Source organism: Dermochelys coriacea, chromosome 2, assembly GCF_009764565.3.
Source record: "Dermochelys coriacea isolate rDerCor1 chromosome 2, rDerCor1.pri.v4, whole genome shotgun sequence".
Classification (NCBI taxonomy): domain Eukaryota; kingdom Metazoa; phylum Chordata; order Testudines; family Dermochelyidae; genus Dermochelys; species Dermochelys coriacea.
The window spans coordinates 193,369,557-193,395,290 of NC_050069.1; the positions used below are offsets into that span (position 1 = coordinate 193,369,557).

At 42.2% G+C, this 25,734-nt stretch overlaps 1 protein-coding gene and 1 pseudogene across 2 annotated transcripts in view; both read left to right on the forward strand.

Annotated features, from left to right (window-relative positions):
* The window catches only part of ZNRF2 (zinc and ring finger 2), a 98,534-nt gene that overhangs the window by 32,951 nt on the left and 39,849 nt on the right, over positions 1 to 25,734 (forward strand). The gene's annotated exons all lie outside the window — the stretch shown is intronic.
* On the forward strand, positions 24,346 to 24,782 carry LOC119851923 (annotated as a pseudogene).

A 25,734-nucleotide genomic window follows, 5' to 3' on the forward strand; every position in this document is an offset into this window, starting at 1 on the left:
ATTACACCAAATATGAGCCCCAGGAGGATACAGGATAGGTTGAAGAAGATTATAAGGGAAAATAAGAATGGAAAGAACTTGCAGCCAGAGGGAACGGGGAGAGACTGGAGAATAGCACCATCACCAGGAAAAGGCAGGTCTATGTGATCGGGGACTCTTTATTGAGAAGAATAGATAGACCTGTAACTAGAGCTGATCCAAAGAATAGAAGGGTGTGCTGTCTTCCGGGTGCTAAGATATGGGATGTAGACCTGAGGTTGAAAAGGATCCTAAAGGGAGCGGGAAAGAATCCCCTAATTATCCTTCATGTGGGAACAAATGATACAGCTAGATTCTCGCTGGAAAGTATTAAGGGAGACTATGCTAGGCTGGGGAAGACGCTTAAGGAAATTGAGGCTCAGGTGATCTTTAGCGGGATCCTTCCTGTTCCTAGAGAAGGGCAACAAAGGTGTGACAAGATTGACTGTCAACAGATGGCTTAGGCAGTGGTGCTATAAGGAGGGCTTTGGGATGTATGGCCACTGGGAGGCATTCATGGACAGAGGACAGTTCTCTCGGGATGGACTTCATCTGAGTAGGGAAGGAAATAGACTTCTAGGATCAAGGCTGGCACAACTGATAGAGAGCTTTAAACTAGGAATTAGGGGGAGATGGATGGGAGATGTCCAGGAAATCTCCACGCCAGATTTTAGCATTGAGAGGGAAGAAGACGAAGTAAGAAAGGATACAGCCGTGGGTAGGAGAATGTATATAAGGAGCAAGGGCTGTGTGGATACTAGTCTAATAGGTTATACTGGCTGTAGAATGACTGTGCCTAATAGGGTACAAAATGTGAGCGAGGCCAAACAGCAAAAATTAAGATGTTTGTACACCAATGCGAGGATCCTAGGTAACAAAATGGAGGAACTAGAGCTACTGGTGCAGGAAGTGAAACCAGATATTATAGGGATAACAGAAACATGGTGGAATAGTAGTCATGACTTGACTACAGGTATTGAAGGGTATGTGCTGTTTAGGAAAGACAGAAACAAAGGTAAAGGTGGTGGAGTAGCATTGTATATCAATGATGAGGTAGAATGTAAAGAAATAAGAAGCGATGCAATGGATAAGACAGAGTCCATCTGGGCAAAAATTACATTGGGGAAGAAAACTAGTAAAGCCTCTCCTACGATAGTGCTTGGGGTGTGCTATAGACTTCCGGGATCTAATTTGGATATGGATAGAGCCCTTTTTAATGTCTTTAAAGTAAATACTAATGGAGACTGCGTTATCATGGGAGACTTTAACTTCCCAGATAAAGACTGGAGGACCAATGCTAGTAATAATAGGGCTCAGATTTTCCTAGATGCGGTAGCTGATGCATTCCTTCATCAAGTAGTTGCTGAACCGACTAGAGGGGATGCCATTTTAGATTTAATTTTGGTGAGTAGCGAGGACCTCATAGAAGAAATGGTTGTAGGGGACAATCTTGGCTCAAGTGATCATGAGCTAATTCAGTTCAAATTAAATGGAAGGATTAACAAAAATAAATCTGCAACTAGAGTTTTTGATTTCAAAAGGGCCGACTTTCAAAAATTAAGGAAATTAGTTAGGGAAGTGGATTGGACTGAAGAACTTATGGATCTAAAGGTAGAGGAGGCCTGGGATTACTTTAAATCAAAACTGCAGAAGCTATCGGAAGCCTGTATCCCAAGAAAGGGGGAAAAAATTCATAGGAAGGAGTTGTAGACCAAGCTGGATGAGCAAGCATCTCAGAGAGGTGATTAAGAAGAAGCAGAAATCATACAGGGAGTGGAAGATGGGAGGGATCAGCAAGGAAAGCTACCTAATTGAGGTCAGAACATGTAGGGATAAAGTGAGACAGGCTAAAAGTCGAGTAGAGTTGGACCTTGCAAAGGGGGAATTAAAACCAATAGTAAAAGGTTCTATAGCCATATAAATAAGAAGAAAACTAAGAAAGAAGTGGGGCTGCTTAACACTGAGGATGGAGTGGAGGTTAAAGATAATCTAGGCATGGCCCAATATCTAAACAAATACTTTGCCTCAGTCTTTAATAAGGCTAAAGAGGATCTTGGGGATAATGGTAGCATGACAAATGGGAATGAGGATATAGAGGTAGATATTACCATATCTGAGGTAGAAGCAAAACTGAAGCAGCTTAATGGGACTAAATCGGGGGGCCCAGATAACCTTCATCCAAGAATATTAAAGGAATTGGCACCTGAAATTGCAAGCCCATTATCAAGAATTTTTAATGAATCTGTAAACTCAGGAGTAGTACCGAATGACTGGAGAATTGCTGATATAGTTCCTATTTTTAAGAAAGGAAAAAAAAGTGATCCGGGTAACTACAGGCCAGTTAGTTTGACATCTGTAGCATGCAAGGTCCTGGAAAAAATTTTGGAGGAGAAATTAGTTAAGGACATTGAAGTCAATGGTAAATGGGACAAAATACAACGTGGTTTTACAAAAGGTAGATCTCCTTTTTTGAAAAAGTAACAGATTTTTTTAGATAAAGGAAATGCAGTGGATCTAATTTACCTAGATTTCAGTAAGGCATTTGATACCGTGCCACATGGGGAATTATTAGTTAAATTGGAGAAGATGGGGATCAATATGAACATCAAAAGGTGGATTAAGGAATTGGTTAAAGGGGAGACTGCAACGGGTCCTATTGAAAGGCGAACTGTCAGGTTGGAGGGAGGTTACCAGTGGAGTTCCTCAGGGATCGGTTTTGGGACCAATCTTATTTAATCTTTTTATTACTGACCTTGGCACAAAAAGTGGGAGTGTGCTAATAAAGTTTGCAGATGATACAAAGCTGGGAGGTATTGCCAATTCGGAGAAGGATCGGGATATTATACAGGAGGATCTGGATGATCTTGTAAACTGGAGTAATAGTAATAGGATGAAATTTAATAGTGAGAAGCGTAAGGTTATGCATTTAGGGATTAATAACAAGAATTTTAGTTATAAGTTGGGGACGCATCAATTAGAACTAACAGAAGAGGAGAAGGACCTTGGAGTATTGGTTGATCATAGGATGACTATGAGCTGCCAATGTGATATGGCTGTGAAAAAAGCTAATGCAGTTTTGGGATTCATCAGGAGAGGCATTTCCAGTAGGGCTAAGGAGGTTTTAGTACCGTTATACAAGGCACTGGTGAGACCTCACCTAGAATACTGTGTGCAGTTCTGGTCTCCCATGTTTAAAAAGGATGAATTCAAACTGGAGCAGGTACAGAGAAGGGCTACTAGGATGATCCGAGGAATGGAAAACTTGTCTTATGAAAGGAGACTTAAGGAGCTTGGCTTGTTTAGCCTAACTAAAAGAAGGTTGAGGGGAGATATGCTTGCTCTCTATAAATATATCAGAGGGATAAATACAGGAGAGGGAGAGGAATTATTTCAGCTCAGCACCAATGTGGACACAAGAACAAATGGGTATAAACTGGCCACCAGGAAGTTTAGACTTGAAATCAGACGAAGGTTTTTAACCATCAGAGGAGTGAAGTTTTGGAATAACCTTCCAAGGGAAGCAGTGGGGGCAAAAGATCTATCTGGTTTTAAGATTCTGCTTGATAAGTTTATGGAGGAGATGGTATGATGGGATAATGGGATTTTGGTAAGTAAGTGATCTTTAAATATTCAGGGTAAATAGGCCAAATCCCCTGAGATGGGATGTTAGATGGATGGGATCTGAGTTACCCAGGAAAGAATTTTCTGTAGTATCTGGCTGGTGAATCTTGCCCATATGCTCAGAGTTTAGCTGATTGCCATATTTGGAGTCAGGAAGGAATTTTCCTCCAGGGCAGATTGGAGAGGCCCTGGAGGTTTTTCGCCTTCCTCTGTAGCATGGGACATGGTTGACTTGAGGGAGGCTTCTCTGCTTCTTCAAGTCTTTGAACCATGATTTAAGGACTTCAATAGCTCAGACATGGGTGAGGTTTTTCATAGGAGTGGGTGGGTGAGATTCTGTGGCCTGCACTGTGCAGGAGGTCGGACTAGATGATCAGAATGGTCCCTTCTGACCTTAGTATCTATGAATCTCCTCTCTACCATGAACCGACTAACTCAGGACCCCCTCAGGGGACATATTACACTGATCCCAAGTATTTTCAATGGTATGTCTGGGGGTCCCTCCCATACCTCCCCCACCCCAATGGGCATACTGGAACCCAGGGGTGGCATACCTCACACAACAGGGACTGCCTGCCACATCCAGATCCGACACACAACAGTCACCTGCAACTTCGGTGCCTGGACCTTTGATGGCAGCAGGGGAACTAGGGGAACATGAGGAAGAACCACAGATCCTGGAAGTGGCATCACCTTTGTCATCACTATCCACAGATGACACTGTTATGCCTCCTCCCCCTAATATAGGGGACGATTTCAGACTATTCCAGGATCTATTTAAAAGGGTGGCTAGCTCCCTGGGCATCTCCCTTGAGGAGGTCCAAGGGACACAACACAAACTAGTGGGACACTTTGCATAAATCTGCTTTGTTTAAAATTGCTCTACCTGTGAACAATGCGCTGATGGGCCCTGTCAAAACCATTTTACAGACCCCTGCAACTGCTCCTCCAACCTACAAGAGGTCTGACGAAAAAAATATTATGTACCAGCCAAGGACGCAGAGTTCCTCTTTTCACATGCAGCGTCCAATTCCCTAGTGGTGGACGCAGTCCAGGAACATGGTAGGCAACAACAGCCCAAAACCACACCTCACAACAAAGAGTGGAAAAGACTTGATCTTTTCAGCCACAAGGCTTATTCCTTGGCTACACTACACCTCTCCGTAGCCAACTACGAGGCATTACTGGCGAAATCTGACTACATTAACTACACAAAAATGTCTGAATAGACTGATTTTTTTTATTTCCAAGGACGAGAGAATAATTCACAGCACTTGTATCAGAGGGACAAGTCATCTCCAAAGCAGCCCGGCAAGCCACGTTTGATTCTGCAGACACAGCTGCAAGATCAGTGGCAATGGCTGTCACGAGGAGAAGGGCCTCATGGCTCCATCTCTCCAGCTTCCCTAAGGAGGTGCAATCCACAGTTGGGGATTTGCCATTAGAGGGTCCCAAACTCTTCGAAGACTGATGACTCTCTCCACTTGCTCAAGAATTCACGAGCGACACTCTGATCCTTGGGAATCTATACACCCAAACCCAAGAAAAAACAGAGAAATGATGTACCCCAACGCTACCGCCAGACCATGTATTCGCAACAATGGTGCTTTGAGTCTCAGGCCCCTGAGGGATGCCAGTCTACTTCTTCAGTAGTTGCATCCCAACCATCAACCTCCAGACAACAAATTTGAAGACTTGGTCAAGGACAAGAGAACCCCAGGTATATCTGTGCTGGTGACACCATTTCTCTCTCAACCCTTCAGAGATCTAGTTCCATTTTATCCAATCTGGAAGGCCAGCACATCCAACAAATGGGTGCTAGAAATCATACAAATTGGTTACTCCATCCCCTTCCCCCCCACCCCATCCTCCCTCCCCGTCCCTCTTCAGGGACCCCTCTTATGAGTCTCTACTGTGCCAGGAGATAAGCCACCTCAGCTAGGAGCAGTAGAACCTGTTCCAACAGAACCAGAGGGAGAGGATTTTATTCCCACTATTTTCTCATAAAGAAAAAGTCGGTGGATGGAGACCAATACTCTACCTACAACAACTCAACAAGTTTGTCAAAACACGAGTCAAGATGGTCATGCTAGGCACCGTAATCCCAGCTCTAGAAAGAGGGTATTGGTTCTTGGCCCTTAACCTCCGGGATGCGTATTTTCATGTAACAATACATCCCTCTCATTGTTATACTGTCAGACAGGACCACTTCCAATACAAAGTCCTTCCCTTCGGCCTCTCTACTGCCCCTGGAGTTTTTTCAAAGGTACTGGCTGTGGTTGCAGCATACCTGTGCAGAACTGCAATTATGATATTCCCATATGTGGATGATTGCCTGCTAAAAACATCAACATGGCAGGCAGCAATACAAGCCACTGAACAGATGGTAACCCTCTTCATGAGATTGGGCATCCCAGATAAATACCAAAAAATCCACTCCAACTCCAGTGCAGGAGTTGGAGTTCATTGTGGCCCATCTCAATTCTACTGAGGCCGTAGCCTCTCTACCAAGGCAATGGTTTCTCACTCTCACCAGCCTCATATCCATGGCACGAAACAGTCCACAGATATCAGCCAGGACTTGCCTATAACTTTTTGATCACATGGCAGCCACAACCTTTGTCATCAGACATGCCAGATTAAACATGAATTGCCTGCAAGGACGGCTCTGAATGAATGATGTCCCATGCAGACTCAGCATAAACAAGCGTCTTATGATGCCGGACAAAATAAACGACTCCCTACTCTGATGGACACAAACAGCCAACATATGTACAAGGGTGCCCTTCCTTCAGAAGACGCCGACACTAACCATCACTACAGACGTCTCTCTCTTGGGATGGGGGGCACACATGCATACGCATTCTATCTAAGGCCGCTGGTCTTCTGCAGAATCCCTTTTACATATAAATGTATTAGAACTACGAGCCATCCACAATGCCTGCTCCCACTTCCTACCACTCATCAAAAACAAGACCATTCAGATCCTTACAGAAAACATAGCCTGTATGACACACTATCCACATCTCTGCGTCTTTCCTACCTAGATGCCAGAACATCATAGTGGATGCCTTAAGCAGGCATTTTTCTCAGGACCACGAGTGGGCGCTCAATAGCAGAGTACTTCTGCACATATTTCAACAGTGGGGGTTCCCAACAATAGACCTCTTTGCAACCGCACAAAATAGCAAATGCCCTCGCTTTTGCTCCAGAGCAGGTCTTGGCATACAGTCCTTAGGCGATGGATTCCTCCTCGAGTAGAACGCTCCCCTTCTATATGCCTTTCCTCCCATCCCTCTCCTGACCCAAGTGACCCACAAGATCAGGCAGGATGGGGACACGGTAATCCTAATAGCCCCCACACAGCCAACCCTGGTATCCTTACCTCCTCAGGATGGCTGTGCATCCATCAATCACACTCCCAGTTCAGCCTCATCTGCTGTCCCAGGACTCAAGTTGTGTCCTGCATCCAGACCTACAAAAACTCCATCTCAGAGCATAGCTCCTCCATGGCTCACAGGATCTGAGATGACCTGCTCGGAAGAAGTACAAAACATATTATTAAATAGTCATAGAGCAACTACCTGTCATACGTATATGTTCAAGTGTTGGCAATTTGAAGCATGGTGTCGTCAAAAATAGATGGCATCCATCTCACTCTCCTTACCCTCACTATTAGATTAGCTATTGGAGCTTAAAAGGTCAGCCCTCTCCATGAGTTCAATAAAAGTTCACCTATTCACCATCAGAGCCTTTCACCCCAAGGTGAATTCATATTCTCTTTTTGCTCAGCTGCTAACCAAACGTTTCCTCAAAGGACTCAACAACTTCTACCAAGAAGTACGCGAACCTACTACACCATGGGCCTCACCCTGGTCATTCAGGCCCTCACCTGTTCCCCATTTGAACCCATGGCAACATGTTCGCCACTACACCTTTCCGTGAAAGTGGCATTCCTTGTGGCAATTACATCTGCCAGATGTGTAGGAGAGCTGGGGACCCTCATGGCAGATCCCCCATACGCAGCCTTTTTTAAAGATAAAGTATCCCGGAGACCGTACCCCAAGTTTTTACCAAAAGTAATCTGTGTTCCACCTTAACCAAACCATTTACCTACCAGCATTCTACCCCAAACCCCACACAGATAGAACACAGTCCATGCTTCATACTCTGGATGTACGGAGGGCATTAGCCTTTTACATAGACAGAACAAGGCCATTTCGTAAATCACCGAGACTGTTTGTATCCATCATCGAACGTTCCAAAGGGAGTGCCATATCTAAACAAGGACTCTCCAAGTGGATCTCTGATAGCAAAAAACTATGCTATCATCAGTGCTCTCGCCAACCCCCCAAGGGATTCGCATGCATTCCACCAAAGCCCTATCAGCCTCCACGGCTTTCCTGAACAATGTATCCATCATGGACATTTGTAGAGCTGCTATCTGGGCCTCAGCCCATACCTTTACAATGCACTATGCATTAGAGCAACAGGCAACATCTGATACCTCATTCAGACTGTCTGTACTGTCATCTGTCACGACTTCAACTTTGAAGCCCTCTCCTTCCACTGGAGGGCACTGCTCTGAAGTCGCCTAAAATGGAGCACCCTCAGGGACAGCACTCAAAGACGAAGGTTACTCACCTTGTGCAGTAACTGAGGTTCTTTGAGATGTGTGTCCCTGTGGGTGCTCCACTACCCACCCTCCTCCCCTCTACTTCGGAGTTTCTTACTCGGCCTCTGCAGTAGAGGAGGAACAGAGGGGGGGTTGGTCGCACAGTATCAGTAAACTGCCTGAAGCCGCATGAGACGGGGACCACGTGTGTGCAACCCAACTGGGCACTGCTACCAAAAGTCTTGGAGTATGAGTGCAGGGGTGCACAAACGCCTAAAATGGAGCACCCACAGTGACAAACATCTCGAAGAACCTCAGTTACTGCGTAAGATGAGTACTCTTCTCTTTTGTTAAAGAAACTCCATTCTGATTTGTTACTTCCTGACTTCCTTTCAGTTCCTGAGGAGGAACAAAAAGGAAGACTTTCTCATTATTTAAATACTTGCACATCTTTTTTTGGATCTTTCTTTGGGTCTTGGTTCAGGGTTATGCAGGGTTATGAGGGAAGGGATGGACTTTCAGTTGAAGCACTGGACTAAAACTCTGATTTGAGTTGTGTTCCTGGCTCTGCCACAAATGTCTTGCGTAATCTTGGATGAGTTGATCAATTTTCTGTGAAACTGAAACTTTGCCTCAGTTCCATCTGTATAACAGGGATAATACTTCCTTTTTCTCCATTCTTTGCTTTGTCTACTTAGATTGTAAGGTCTTTGGGGAAAGGACTGTCTCTCACTATATGTATGTGCAGCTTCTTGCACAATGGGGTGTTGACCCTGTTATGGCTTTACTTTAGTACAAACAGTAATTATACACATACTGCTTCTCCGTTCAGTGTAGTGTGCCTCTTCTTGATTCTAATAGGGGAGGAGGCACAGAGGTGATTAACATATTTAGTTTCATATTCATGATATCTGTGAGCTTGAAAACTGGACATTGTCCTGAGTTTAAATGTATATACTACATTACAGCTATGTAAATCAAAATTTTGTTTGCTGTCAGTGTTTCAGCACTGTTGATATGTGAACATAACTCTTAAACAAAGCTCTTTTCATAGCTGCTCTTACTTTAGATATGAAATATTATGTTTAAACACATCCTTTTTATGCCTTTTCAGGAAAGCTTTAATTATTGTGCAGATTGAAATGTTTTTATTATTACACCTCTCCTTGAAAGGCTGAAATGTCAAAATACATCTGTTAGTGTGTGTATGCGAGTGTAAATATATTTTCATGTTCACCTGAACAATATACACGAAGTGTGTATAAATCATGTATAAACAAACTCTGTGTGTGTGTGTGTGTGTGTGTGTGTGTGTGTGTGTAATTATCATGATCCAGTTACTATGAGCAAATAAACATCAAATTTCAAACAACAAAATACTCAAATGTCTAAGAATAGAAACTTATGTAATACCTCTAGCAAATTTCTCAGCAATCTAGTTTAGTTGGTAGAGTTGTACCTAGCAGCCAAATGCAGGGATATATTTAAAACTGACTGTCTTGTCACTTGCTGTAGTATTTGGATCTATTGATCAGAAAGTAATGTTTGTTTTAGAAAGTTCCCAGCAGAGCTTAAAACCCTTTCTAAAACACCCTGCACCAAAAGTGTGCTGTGAAAGTAGTAGTAATCAACGTGTTACACTGTGTTCATCTTTTTATATATGAAATGCTGATTTTAAATTAAGAACAGTCTAATATTACAGAAAGCTTCCATCCCCCTTTTCTTTTGATAACATTGAAAACTTGGATTGTCGTACAGTTAGCTGAAGGTTTTGTTTAATTCATGCTGATGGGTACTGCCATTATTGGGGAAGAAAAAAAGAAATCTCTACTAAAGGTTATTTAATAATGTCAGTGATGCCCCTATTTGAGGGAATTCTTATGAAAGTTTTTTGCATTATGGCTCTTGTTAAAAAGAAACTCCCCAGTGTAAGCTGTAGCCTAGGATTTCTGCAGTCCTACTCAAAAGTACTTTAATATGTTTTTGCGTTCTTCTGGATGTTAATCTCTATTTCTTTAAGTTTCAAATATTCAGCTTCAAATATACAGATACTTTTGGTTTTTTAACATCTTTAGAATATGGTTTGGCATTATTTTTAACATGAAAGCAATAGTGTTCAAGCATGTAAACATTCTGGATCCATTGCATCAGCTTTTGTACATTTCCTTATGACACATTGCATTTCAGGGCAGGGCTCAGTCCACCTAAGTTATGCAACTACAGCTATGTGAATAATGTAGCTGGAGTCGACATAATTTGGGTCGACCTTTTGCAGTGTCTACACTGTGCTGGGTCGATGGGAGAAACTCTCCTTTTGACTTACCTTATGCTTCTCGTTCCGGTGGAGTACCGGAATTGACAGGAGAGTGATTGGCGGTCGATTTAGTGGGTCTTCACTAGACCCACTAAATCGACCCCCGGTGGATCGATATCCGTGCGTCCATCCCCCGGTAAGTGGAGACAAGCCCTCACAATCCTTTTGCACATGGACAACTGTCCAGAATAGCAGAAAAGTGACTTAAAAAGGATCTTTCTATATAGCTGTTCATTTTGGATGTTGAGTTTTTGGAAAGGTAGTTCTTCCTCCACAAACTGTTTTTCATTACTTATAACGTACAGAGACTCGTAAATGAAATATTACTTGACTCTCTTTGAAGAATTAGTCTCAAATTAGGCATAATTCTTATCATGTTATACTGGAATTGAAATCTCATTGAAGTCTGTAAATACCTGTGAGAGCCAAATGGCTAAATCAATGCACGGTGTGCTGAAACTTCCTCTTGTTGCCCTTTTTCTTCCCATATTCATTCTCTCTCCTAAAAAATTGTATATTGGTGGGGGTTTCTAAGAAGTATATAGCACAATACTCTACAAAATACGAGAATATTTCTCCAATTAATAATCCATACATGAGGATAATTATATTCCTAGTCAAGATGATGGAGAATTCACTGACCCAGCATGGTCTTTCTATTAGCTTGGAATTTTCCTGTAAGGTTTCACCCAATGAGTTGAAAGGAAGATGCTTTACTGTAAGTGAATATGATCATGCTTCTTAAAAAGGATCTCTTGGGCAACTGGATTCCTGTGAGCCAAGGACAGTGATGAAGATGTAGATACTCTCCAGTCCCAGATCTTTCTACTGACCTCAACATACTATCATTTATCTGAAGGAGAGAAACACTTAACTCTTCTGGCCAGCTTGAGCTGATTTAAAGTGAAATAGGTTGTAGGCTGAATCCCCTCCCCCGCCTCCTGCTGTGGCTGATCTAAGAAATTAATATTTTCTGGGGATGTTGTTGTATAAAGAACAGCTAAATTGGGAAAACTGGGGAGGGAAAATTGAAGTATGTAATAATATAGGAGAGGTCTGCTATCTTGCTCAGTTCACATACTTTTTTCTCAGGGAATTTTATTTTTTAGCCATTTTCCAGCTTTTCGCATTTCTAAATGGACATATGTTTTAAATAATATTTGAAGTGATTTGTGACACTTTAATTCTTATCAAAATACTGAGTAGTTTGATTTGTTAAATAGAATGACAAATGTAGAGTTTTATATACAGCATTTAAACTCTGGTGAGCAGACCACATAACTATTTAACTTTGATCTCTCTTTCTCTCATTTTGTCTTTCCTCCCAGATGTACATCTTAATATTGCATTCTGTTTTTTGTTGTTGATTGGTTTTCCTTTTTTCTTTATCACTGCTACCTCTATTTCTCCAGGAACCAATAGGTTATTGGTAAGTATTTCAATTAAATCAGATTTTACAAAGTTTTTGCTCTAGTGAGGAATTTTTACACTTCCTTACTTTTGGTGGAAACTTTGTAGACTACAGACAATAGTCTAACTGTGCTTTCTCAGGTCTCCATTATTGCCTTGTTTGTTTAGTAGAATGATAGTAGTAGTATTAAAACTCTGAGAAAAACTCTGAGATACTTTGTCTTCTGCATGCTGTCAAGTGGCATCCATTTCTTTGTGGTCCACTATGATGCTGCCTTCTGGAGCCTGTTCTTTTCTCTATCTGCTCGTTGTTTCTTAAGTGTGATGTCTTTGTCTATCCCATTTATTTTTGTTCTTTATACATGTTTTGATCAGTCTGCTCATAAGATTCTTCAGCTTTTGGGAGGATGTTTGATCAAGTCCTTTATATGTAATTCTTGCTAACTGTCACTCACGTCTTATCATTTTGTCTTCTTTCTTTTGACTCTTCCATTAAGTAGACTTGCTCAGCATGGTGTTCTCACTCTACGCCCCTGTTGTCCTGCTTCATATAATCTTCATCCTATTCATTATTGTCTTGTACAGTACTAAATCTTCAAAATATTTAAATCTGTACTTTCTGTTGATCAGAACTTTATTCTTCTTATCTTGGATCAGTTCTTTCCATCCTTCCTCTTAAACTACATGACATTAACTTTCAACTGAATTTTATTTTAAAATCCATGTAATTTTTGATGTTGTATTAACTTTACTCTAGAAAAATAATTGATGTTAAGCCATTTAAAAAATCCCATCTTGTTTCGTTGATATGCAACTTTCCATTGACGTGAAACTAGGCCATCCTTTTGCTCAATGGCCGTTTTTGTGCACATTTTGGTATGCTGCCATTACATCTGTCAAACCTAGTGACTACAAGAATTTGTTAATGAAAGTAACAATTTGGCATAAGATGCTTCAGAGCCGTGTAATTGTTTTTTAGATTGTAAACCCAGCATGATCTGTTTTTTATTTTGTATAGGACTAAGCATGCTGTCTGTAAAAGTCATTTAATTTTATGTGCCTCAGTGTATGCTTATTGAAAAGGGAATAACTCTAGCTTCACTGGGAGTGTTGAGTCTTAATTTACTTTTTTAAAAAAAATAATTTTAAATAACTTTTCATGGTCCTAAAATATTGCAATGGATTAAATAAAATATTTTCAGCTACAAAACAGTATTTGAAGCACCTGTAACTTCATGCTAGATGGTATATTGCTAGTATGTGCAAAACACCACATGGTTGATCTGTTTAAATGGAATGTACTCATTGATAATACTTAAAAATGATAACTGAAATATAGTTCACAATGTCAAGTATATTAAAAGTGTTTGGACGACTCTGCCTGTGCATCCATTCAGCCATTCAGGAGTGCAGTTATGAAGCGGCGTTGCATTGCGGAGATTTTTTTTGTCTGGTTTGGCTTTGTAATAGAATAATAGCATTAAGTGCTCAGATCTTCCACTTATCTTCTCTAGGATTTTTCTTTTCTGTTACGTATCTTGTAGGAATTAGATTTGTATACATTCTTTCCATTAAAATCTTATTTCTTATAGGTAAGAACAATAATTTCTTGGACCTTATTGTTTATGTAGCATCCTAAAAGGATTGAGAATTATATAAATCAGTGCTTCTCAAACGTTAGTAACCCGATGACCTCCGTTTTGATTTAAAATTTTGCCGTGGACTCCCAGGCCCCATCCCCACTCCACCCCTTCCCACAAGACCCCATCCCTGCTCCACTCTGCCCCTCCTCTTCCCTGCATCTTTCTGCCCCCTCCCAGCACTTCCTTCACTCCAGGGAACAGCTGTTCTGCAGCATGCAGGAGGCACTGGGAGGGAGAGGAAGGAGTTGATCAGTGGGGCCCGCAGACCCTTGGAGTACCCTTGCAGACCCCAGTTTGAGAAACGCTGATATAAATGATAAAATACTATGTAAAGGTACCTTTTAATTGAAAATACTGTAGTTGGAAGATGTTTGAAAACAAACCTCATATGTTGTGTCTTCCAATTTCTTGAACTGTAATGGCACTAGAGTGGTGTCCTTGCCTTGGTTGTACTTGGTTCACATTTTGGAAGGTTTTCTTTGCAACTGTAAGGATTAGGGACTTAATTCTTTTTTTAAATAAAAGTTTAGAGTCTGCACAAGTTGATAGCACTCACCTAAGAAAAATATTTAATTGTCGTGGGCAAATGAGTGAGTCAAGTCCTGTTTGAAAGTACATTTCTTATTCATGTTGGGCTAGAATCTCTGAAATATGTTCATTGTTTTTTTTAAAAAGGAAAGAGTCCTGTGCTTGCTTTATTTTCGTATAAAAATACTAAACCCAGGGAAACTAATGGTATCGACTCTTCATTTGCTTTATAAATGGTCCTAGTTATTTTATAGGGTGATCTTTTCTCTGAGAAGTGTGTGTGTGTGTGTGTGTGTGTGTGTGTGTGTGAGAGAGAGAGAGAGAGAGAGAGAGAGAGAGAGAATACAAAGGCTGAAGTTACAGGATGAAGTAGTGACTTACAGGTAAATTCAATATTAAATTGCTTTCATCATAAATCTTGTCAATCTAAAAATTTATATCATCTTTAGGAAAGGAGAAACAGAAGCCATTGATCCAGAAAGTGATCTACCTTTTAGCGCAGGTTCATCTGGAAGGTTGTCCTCTCTTCTGGATTTGAAAGGGTGTGTGTGTGTATGTCCTTTCATTTCTTTTTTTTTAGATGCTTGTATTGCACCAAAATATTACCTCTTGCAAAGCAGTTCCTCAGATCACAACTGTCCTCATTTTAAGATCTAAAACCTAAAAAAATTAGAAAACTTTCCAGAACTCTCTCCTACCTGAGTATCTTTTTCTGTAGTTTGCACTTACTTTTGTTCTGCAATAGCTATTTTTACTTTTCCTCAATTTCCAAAAATGTGAAATTGTCAAAGAAAACCATTAGTACACAACTTTGGCAATAGGTCATATGGAGACATGACCAAATGTACACAGCTAATGTACGAGATTGTTTCAATTTATATGAAAAAATTTGTCATGTTTGTTCAACTTATTTCCTTTTTTCCTTCACTCCAGTTTTTCTTTCCTTTCACTGTTGTCTCTTATGCTATCTTTCAGTGTTTGGTATTGAAGACCCTATTTTCCCCAGTTAACAAAAGGAGAGGATTAAAAGAATTTCATGTAGTAAGATTTTTTTTTATCTTTCACAAATGTTAACTTGGTTTATAAAGTATTCTCTAAACAAGTTCCTCCAGTTGTTGCTTATTCAGTAGCTTTTTCTAGCTTTATTCAAAACTTTTATTTAAATAAGAGTGGTGTTTGACTCTTTACAATTATCTTTTCTCTTGAGTGCTATGGAAGTTTTGAATAAAGAAATGCAGGAGAGAAGGCTGCAACTAGATAGCTGGGTTCATACTTGGCTGTGTGCACATGTGGGTATTGTGCAGGGATGAAGCAAAGTTTAAGCCATCTTTCTGCCACGTTAATCCATGGGCTAAACTGGCCTCTTGTACAAATTAAAACGACGACTGCGGTTTGGGCATGTCCTTGCTAATCCCCCATCCCGCTCCCTAAGTGGGAAAGGTAATGCTGACTACAATACCTTTATACCAATAAGAAAAGGAGTACTTGTGGCACCTTAGAGACTAACAAATTTATTTGAGCATAAGCTTTCGTGAGCTACAGCTCTCTTCATCGGATGCATTTGGTGGAAAATACAGAGGGGAGATTGATAGACACACACAGAAAATATGAAACAATGGGTTTTATCATACACACTGTAAGGAGAGTGATCACTTAAGATGAGCCATCACCAGCAGCAGGGGGGGAAAGGAGGAAAACCTTTCATGGTGACAAGCAAGGTAGGCTATTTCCAGCAGTTAACAAGAATATCTGAGGAACAGTGGGGGGGCTGCGGTGGGGGGGGGGGGAGAAATAACGTGGGGAAATAATTTTACTTTGTGTAATGACTCATCCATTCCCAGTCTCTATTCAAGCCTAAATTAATTGTATCCAGTTTGCAAATTAATTCCAATTCAGCAGTCTCTCATTGGAGTCTGTTTTTGAAGTTTTTTTTGTTGAAGGATAGCCACCCTCCGGTCAGTAATCGAGTGACCGGAGAGATTGAAGTGTTCTCCAACTGGTTTTTGAATGTTATAATTCTTGACGTCTGATTTGTGTCCATTTATTCTTTTACGTAGAGACTGTCCAGTTTGACCAATGTACATGGCAGAGGGGCATTGCTGGCACATGATGGCATATATCGCATTGGTAGATGCGCAGGTGAATGAGCCTCTGATAGTGTGGCTGATGTGATTAGGCCCTACGATAGTGTCCCCTGAATAGATATGTGGACAGAGTTGGCAACGGGCTTTGTTGCAAGGATAGATTCCTGGGTTAGTGGTTCTGTTGTGTGGTGTGTGGTTGCTGGTGAGTATTTGCTTCAGATTGGGGGGCTGTCTGTAAGCAAGGACTGGCCTGTCTCCCAAGATCCGTGAGAGTGATGGGTTGTCCTTCAGGATAGGTTGTAGATCCTTGATGATGCGTTGGAGAGGTTTTAGTTGGGGGCTGAAGGTGATGGCTAGTGGCGTTCTGTTGTTTTCTTTGTTGGGCCTGTCCTGTAGTAGGTGACTTCTGGGTACTCTTCTGGCTCTGTCAATCTGTTTCTTCACTTCAGCAGGTGGGTATTGTAGTTGTAGGAATGCATGATAGAGATCTTGTAGGTGTTTGTTTCTGTCTGAGGGATTGGAGCAAATGCGGTTATATCGTAGCGTTTGGCTGTAGACAATGGATCGAGTGGTATGATCTGGATGAAAGCTAGAGGCATGTAGGTAGGAATAGCGGTCAGTAGGTTTCCGATATAGGGTGGTGTTTATGTGACCATCGCGTATTAGCACCGTAGTGTCCAGGAAGTGGATCTCTTGTGTGGACTGGTCCAGGCTGAGGTTTATGGTAGGATGGAAATTGTTGAAATCATGGTGGAATTCCTCAAAGGTTTCTTTTCCATGGGTCCAGATGATGAAGATGTCATCAATGTAGCGCAAGTAGAGTAGGGGCATTAGGAGACAAGAGCTGAGGAAGCGTTGTTCTAAGTCAGCCATAAAAATGTTGGCATACTGTGGGGCCATGCGGGTACCCATCGCAGTGCCGCTGATTTGAAGGTATACATTGTCCCCAAATGTGAAATCGTTATGGGTGAGGACAAAGTCACAAAGTTCAGCCACCAGGTTAGCCATGACATTATCGGGGATACTGTTCCTGATGGCTTGTAGTCCATCTTTGTGTGGAATGTTGGTGTAGAGGGCTTCTACATCCATAGTGGCTAGGATGGTGTTTTTAGGAAGATCACCTATGGATTGTAGTTACCACTGACTTCCTGAGGAATCTTGAAGATAGCTGGGAGTGTTGGTAACGTACAGTTTGTGAGGTTCAGATAGTATGGTGAGGGATTATTTGGCTACATAAATATATGTAATGGCTCTGTTTTTTTTTTTTTTTTCTTATTTGCTTAGGGATATCTAGTTACTATTTTTTTTTTAAGCTTTATTTAAAATCAATCACACAGTTTTCTGTAACCATCTTAATTTTAACAGATTCTTTTGTGGTTACTGAAGAGCAGCTGTATGTACTGTACTGTATGCAGCTGTATGTTGTTAATAAATTTGATATCACATTAACTGATTTCGGCCTCTTTGTTGCCCTGATGTGTCTGCATTTACATTTTTGACAACAGTTTATCTACTAAACACAAAGGACTTACTACTATATTAGAGAGGAGGCCAATTTGAAACTTCTTTTGATTGCTTCATTGACAATGACTTTAGGCACCTGAAAGTCTCTTATGGAATTGCTTATTGGAATGTTTCCTTGAGCTGGTGATAAAAGCAAACTGCCATAAATGCTTTTATTGGGTCTTCCTTGCAATAGCACAGAAGATCCTTTGTTCTCTGGGTTATTTATATATTGTGAGTCTCTGAAGGACTGCTTTCTGAGAAGTTCTTCTACCTTCCCTCCCCCCCAACTTTCCTTTTTTGTTTAGTACACTCAGTACTATTCAAACTCTAGTTGTTGATAAAACAATTACAGAAGAACCTCAGTTTTGAACACCTCCGGAATGGAGGTTGTTCATAACTCTGAAATATTTGTAACTGAACAAAATGTTATGGTGGTTTTTTCAAAAGTTTACAACTGAACATTGACATAATATAGCTTTGAAACTTTACTATGCAGAAGAAAAAAGCTACTTTTAACATCTTAATTTAAATGAAACAAGCACAAAAGCAGTTTCTTTACCTTGCCAATTTTTTTAAACTTTCCCTTTATAATTTTTTAGTAGTTTACATTTAACACAGTACTGTACTGTATTTTTTTGGTCTCTGCTCCTGCCTGATTGTGTACTTCTGGTTCCAAATGAGGGGTATGTTTGGCTGGCCAGTTTATAACTCTGGTGGTCATAATTCTGAAGTTCTACTGTAGTCTTTTCCCCTTTAAATATATATTAGGGCTGTCAAGTGATTAAAAGGATTGTGAGATTTTTTTTATTTTGCACTGCTAATAGAATACCATTTAAATATTTTATGGTGGTCTTTTAAATTTTCAAATATATTTATTTCAATTACAAAACAATTCAAAGTGTACAGTGCTCACTTTATATTTTTGATTACAAATATTTCCCCTATAAAAAACAAAAGAAATAGTATTTTTCAATTCACCTAATACAAGTACTGTAGAGCAATCTCTTTTTATCATGAAAGTTACTTACAAATGTACAATTATTTACAAAAAAAAACTGCACTCAAAAACGAATCAATGTAAAACTTTAGAGCCTTCAAGTCCACTCAGTCCTATTTCTTGTTCAGCTAATCACTCGGACACAGAAGTTTGTTTACATTTGCAGGAGATAATGCCGCTTCTTTTTCACAGTGTCACCTGAAAGTGAGAACAGGCATTCACATGGCACTGTTGTAGCTGGCATCACAAGATATTTACGTGCCAGATGCACTAACGATGTATATGTCCCTTCATGCTTCAGCCACCATTCCAGATGACATGTGCCATGCTGATGATGAGTTCTGCTCGGTAACAATACAAAGAGTTGTGGACCGATGCGTGTTCATTTTTATCATGAGAGTTAGATGCCACCAGCAGAAGGTTGATTTTCTTTTTTAATGGCTCGGGTTCTGTAGTTTCCGCATTGGAGTGTTGCTCTTTTAAGACATGTGAAAGCGTGCGCCACACCTCATCCCTCTCAGATTTTGGAAGGCACTTCAGATTCTTAAATTTTGGGTCGGGTGCTGTAGAAATCTCACATTGGTACCTTCTTTGCATTTTGTCAGATCTGCAGCAAAAGTGTTCTTAAATCAAACGTGCTGAGTCATCATCCGAGACTACTATAACCATGGAAATATATGGCAGAATGCAGGTAAAACAGAGTCGGAAGACATATAATTCTCCCCCACGGAGTTCAGTCACAAATTTAATACAGTATTTTTTTAATGAGCAGCATCAGCATGGAAGCATGTCCTCTGGAATGGTGGCCGAAGCATGAAGGAACATACGAATATTTAGCATATCTGGCACATAAATACCTTGCAATGCCAGCTACAAAAGTCCCATGCAAATGCTTGTTCTCACTTTCTGGTGACATTGTAAATAAGAGGTGGGCAGCATTATCTCCTGTAAATATAAATAAACTTTTGTCTTAGCGATTGGCTGAACAAGTAGTAGGACTTGTAGGCTCTAAAGTTTTACGTTGTTTTGTTTTTGAGTGCAGTTACGTAATAAAAAAAACTACATTTGTAAGTTGCACTTTCATGATTAAGAGATTGCATTACAGTACTTGGATGAGGTGAACTGAAATAGTTTTTGTTTATCATTTTTACAGTGCAAATTGTAATAATATAAAGTGAGCACTGTACACTTTGTATTCTGTGTTGTAATTGAAGTCAATATATTTGAAAATGTAGAAAAACATCCAAAATTTCAGTTGGCATTCTATTGTTTAACAGTGCAATTAAAACTGTGATGAATCGCGATTAATTTTTTATTGTGATTAATTTTAGTTAAACGTGAGTTGACTGCGATTAATCAACAACCCTGTGTGTGTGTGTGTGTGTGTGTGTGTATAAAATATATATATTTTATTTAAAGGCAGCTGATTCAAAATGAGACTATAAATTTCTTCGAGACTAGGGTAAGTCTTTTGCAGTGGCAGGAAGCAATAGCTAGATTGGAGAAAGACCGCTCCCCTAAAAATCTCTGCTGCTGTAGCATCTGTCAGCTGCTTCATCCCCTCTCTCTCTTTCTGGTGACGATGAAGAGATGGATTGTGATATTGAGTCAAATCTTTTCATTCCCTCCTTGCTACCCATTCTCTGCTGCAGCAGATAGTGATAAGCACCATAGGCTTTATTTCAACTATGCAACTATTATTGGTTTGGTAGTCAAATAGTTGAATTTTAAAATTTAGATCTCAGGCATTATTTCTTCATTATACTCCCACCTCTCCTTCATATATAGTCTGCAATTCCTTTCTAAGTCCTCTACCACCGTTGATCAAATAAGATTGTCTGCTCCTATATGTCTCATCCTTAATTATTTGTATCTGTCAAAACTGGGCTGAAAGCAACTTAAAGTAGAAACTTTAAATTGTTTCTCATACATGCTTTTGTATCTGTCAAATGAATTCCAGTGGTACAGATTATTATGGCTTTGCCATAGAAACATTTGGCGTAATGTTTATAGGGCACTTGAGGTGTTAATTCTGAGCCTTCTTTCTTTCTGAACTAATGAAGATATAGCTGTATAATACCCAAATCTACAAGTACACTGTTAAAGGTTAACACTTGTAATGAGAGGCCCTAGAGGGAGAAGAGATCAGATTAAGGATTGCTTTTGGAATCTTGCTGTAAAAAGATGGGTGAAGTGACTTTTTATGAGAGGGCTGATGGCAACTGTTTTGAATGTGAGTACTCCTGAGGGAATTCTGTGCCAAAAAATTAAAAATTCTGCACACAATATTTTAAAATTGTGCAAGTTTTGTCAATAAATAAATGTGGAGGTTTCAGCATGGCAGTGGGGAGCACAGGCTGCTGGCTGCACAGAGGTGGGAGATCAGCCTGCAGCTTTCTCCCCCGGGACATGGACTCGGCAGTGAAGCTGCACTCAACCCTGACACAACGCGAGGTCCGGGCCTACCCCAGAAACACCCTGGGGCCCTGCCCCTCCACTCCAGGAGCACCAGGTGTGGAGCAGGCAGGCTCAACCAGGCAGGATCCTGGTGTGGGGGTGAGAGGGTTCTGTGTGGGACAGTCTTGATGTGGACAGCTCAGTGGGGGTATCTGGATACACAGGGATTGGGGAGGGTGTGGCTTTCAGGTGCAGGGGCAATGGGACTCTGTAGGGGGTTTCTGGTGAAGGTGGCTGGGGCTCAACGAGGGGGTCTGGGTGCTGGGGGAGTGGGGCTTGGTGGGGTGGGGGATCTGGATGTAGCTAGTTAGGGCTCAGTGCGGTGTAGGTATCGGTGTGGAGGGCTCATCGGGCTGGTCCAGGAGCAGGGGGAAGTGATGGGTGTCAGGAGGCAGGGGGCCTGGATGTGTGGGAGCTCTAGTTGCAGAGATTAAGGTTCAGTGGGGTGGGGTTTGGGTGTACAGGATGAGGCTTAGTGTGGGAGGGGTCTGGGTATGGGGGGGGTCCAAATACACGGGGCAGATGGGGGAGTAGCTTCCCATTCAGCAATGGGGGCAGGAAATGGGAGCATGCTGAGCATCCTGCAGACAGGGAAGGTTTTGGGGTAGGTCTGACCCAGCTCTGTCCGCTCCTTGCAGAGGAAGAGGCAGTCCTGTTCTTTCCTGCCTCCAGCCCAGCCGGGACTAACAGCTGATCCCGGCGCAGGGTAGGAACCACTGGCTGGGGTATCCCTGGCCCAGTGGTGGTTTACCTCTCCACTGGCTGCTCTGGGTGCCCGAAATGATGTACAGTAACTCATCACTTAACGTCATCCTGGTTAATGTTGTTTTGTTATGTCCGTGATCTATTAGAGAACATACTCATTTAAAGTTGTGCAATGTTTGCTTATAATGTTGTTTGGCATTGGGGGCTTGGGACCAAGGTGGGCTGGCAACCCCCCATCAGCTCCTCTCCACACACCTCCCAGTGCCTCCCGTCCCCCTGGAGGCCCTACGGATCAGCAACTCCCCCCTCCAACCTCACGCCTCCTGCCCACAGCAATCAGCTGTATCATGGGTGTTCAGGGGGCTCTGGGTAGGACAGGGGAGGAGCGAGGACATGGTGCACAGCTTCCTCCCTCTCTCCCAGAGCCTCCTGAATGCCACAAAACAGCTGATTGCTGTAGAGAGGAGGCATGCAGCTTCCCTCCTCCCTCCCTGTGTTGGGGGGGGAGGAGGTGGAGTAGGGGGTAGGCCTGGGGCAGAGCCAGGGTTTGAACTCCCCCTGGCACTCTGGAAAGTCAGCACCTGTGCAGCCATGCATACGCCATCCGGAAGAGGGAGTGGTGTGCTTCAGAGGGACAGCGTGGGTTCATCATCATGTTCAGTTTCCTCAGGGAAGTGTTTGCAGCTACTGTCTTGCATCTATTGTGTCTCCTCTCTCCTGTCTCCCTTAGTGCTGCCTTGTAGAGGTGGCCTCCTCGGTGCTACCTTGTAGAGTGTGAGGCTACATTAACAACAACACGTTAACCCTTTAGGGCTCAGCCGAGTGCTAGTTCATCATTTAGCATCAAGACATTCCTTGGGAAATATCCCACCTGATATCAACATAGTTGCTTCAGGGGAAGCTCATGAGCACGTCCCCAGATAATCCTCTGGTTAGAATTGTTTGAAGCTTATACTGTATATTGTGACAGAGTCAGGCCAGATGGCTACAGGAGAGTAATAGAAGGCAGATATATTAGCCCCAGGTTAAGTAGGTACCTTACCAAGGGAACAGGGAAGGTTCCAGAACAATCAGGAACCTTCTGGAGGCAATTAAGACAGCCAGGCTGATTAGAACACTGCAGCCAATCAAGAAGCTGCTTGAATCAATTAAGGCAGGCTAATCAGGGCACCTGGGTTTAAAAAGGAGCTCACTTCAGTTTGTGGTGTGCCTGTGAGGAGCTGGGAGCAAGAGGGGCTAGGAGCTGAGAGTGAGAATGCATACTGTTGGAAGACTGAGGAGTACAAGCATTATCAGACACCAGGAGGAAGGTCCTATGGTGAGGATAAAGAAGGTGTTGGGAGGAGGCCATGGGGAAATAGCCCAGGGAGTTGTAGCTGTCGCACAGTTCCAGGAGGCACTCTAGACAGCTGCATTCCACAGGGCCCTGGGCTGGATCCCGGAGTAGAGGGCAGGCCTGGGTCCAGGTTCCCCCCAAACCTCCCAACTCCTGGTCAGACACAGGAGAAGTTGACCTGGACTGTGGGTTCATGAAAACGTCCAAACTGAGGGCTGCCGTGAATCTCCGAGGTGAGCAAATCCGCCACTTAAGCGCAAGACCCACCAAAGTAGAGGAGGAACTTTGTCACAATATGTATATAATGTCTTTTGTCCGGCTAAAAAAATTTCCCTGGAACCTAACCCACCCCACTCCAATTTACCTTAATTTTTATGGGGAAATTGGATTTGTGTAACATAATTTTGCTTAAAGTTGCATTTTTCAAGAACATAAGTGCAATGTTAAGTGAGGAGTTACTGTACTTATTCTGCTAGGGAGGGGTGCGTGACTGCTCTTGCAGCTTCCCTTTGCTTCCCCGTCAGTCATTTTTCTATGGGGGAAGCAAAGACATCTGCGGGGGACATGAATTCTGCATGCACATGGTGGTGCAGAATTTCACCCAGGAGTACATGAGGTAGGCTTGGTAAGCTGGTCAATTAATGTCAGTTTACTGCCTATTTGTCCCTGGTTAAATATCAAAGATTTCAGCAAGAATGCCCTGACGTAAGCTATGGCCTACCTTTCTGATTGCATCATTTTGTTGTCTACTGTTAGCAAGCCTATTCAGTGTCTTGCTCGCTCATTTTACTACATGCTAATGCCACCTCTGGGGTAAAAGGTAAATTAATTGTAAGATGAGCATCTTGATTGAATGGAGTCCTTCTAGAACAAACATATGTTTCTTTATTTGTATACCATGCCATCAATGCTCGGGCAGTTTACAAAGCACATCAAACAAATTTAGACATGGTCCGTGCCCTCAAGAGTTTACAATCTAAATTGATTACACAAACATACATAATAAATTAACTCAAAATGGAATGGGGGAGGGACAGAAGGGTTCACAGTCTTCCTTCCCCAACACAAAGAAAATATGCACAGCCATTAAACTGCTTGAAGAGTTGGCTTGCTGGACAGGGCGAGACTGGAGCGTGGAATAGCCACCATGTGTCTTGTGATCCCTGAGAAATTCCAGCACATCCTGCGAGTGCTCAACACCAACGTAGATGGGCAACGGAAAATCACCTTCGCCATCACTGCCATCAAGGGTGTGGGTCCTTGTGATGCTGAGGAAAGTGAACATTGACCTGACCAAGAAGGCTGGGGAGCTGACAGAGGATGAGGTGGAGCATGTCATCACTATCATGCAGAACCCCTGTCAGTAGAAGATCCCCGCCTGGTTCCTCTACAGGCAGAAGGACGTCAAAGGTGGCAAATACAGCCAGGTTCTGGCCAACGGGCTGGACAACAAACTGCGCAAGGACTTCTGGGGGCTGCATGTATGGGGGCCAGTACACCAAGATGACCGGGTGCTGGGGCAGAACTGTCTGTGTCTCCAAGAAGTAGTAGTGTCTGCCCTGTGTCTGCAATAAAGTGCTGTTTTCCGAAATGTGCATTTAAATGACTTTTTTTTCTTTTGTGGTTGCTATGTGATTGGCTTTTTTCTGTTTAATTTATATTTTCTATTCTAACTATCAAGAGTAACAAGAAGGGTTTCTTCAGGTATGTTGGCAACAAGAAGAAAGCCAAGGAAAGTGTGGGCCCCTTAATGAATGAGGGAGGCAAGCTAGTGACAGAGGATGTGGAAAAAGCTAATGTACTCAATGCTTTTTTTGCCTCTGTTTTCACTAACAAGGTCAGCTCCCAGACTGCTGTGCTGGGCAACACAAAATGGGGAAGAGATGGCCAGCCCTCTGTAGAGATAGAGGTGGTTAGGGACTATTTAGAAAAGCTGGACGTGCACAAGTCCATGGGGCTGGACGAATTGCATCCGAGAGTGCTGAAGGAATTGGCGGCTGTGATTGCAGAGCCCTTGGCCATTATCTTTGAAAACTCGTGGCGAACGGGGGAAGTCCCGGATGACTGGAAAAAGGCTAATGTAGTGCCCATCTTTAAAAAAGGGAAGAAGGAGGATCCTGGGAACTACAGGCCGGTCAGCCTCACCTCAGTCCCTGGAAAAATCATGGAGCAGGTCCTCAAAGAATCAATCCTGAAGCATTTAGAGGAGAGGAAAGTGATCAGGAACAGTCAGCATGGATTCACCAAGGGAAGGTCATGCCTGACTAATCTAATCGCCTTTTATGATGAGATTACTGGTTCTGTGGATGAAGGGAAAGCAGTGGATGTATTGTTTCTTGACTTTAGCAAAGCTTTTGACACGGTCTCCCACAGCATTCTTGTCAGCAAGTTAAGGAAGTATGGGCTGGATGAATGCACTATAAGGTGGGTAGAAAGCTGGCTAGATTGTCGGGCTCAACGGGTAGTGATCAATGGCTCCATGTCTAGTTGGCAGCCGGTG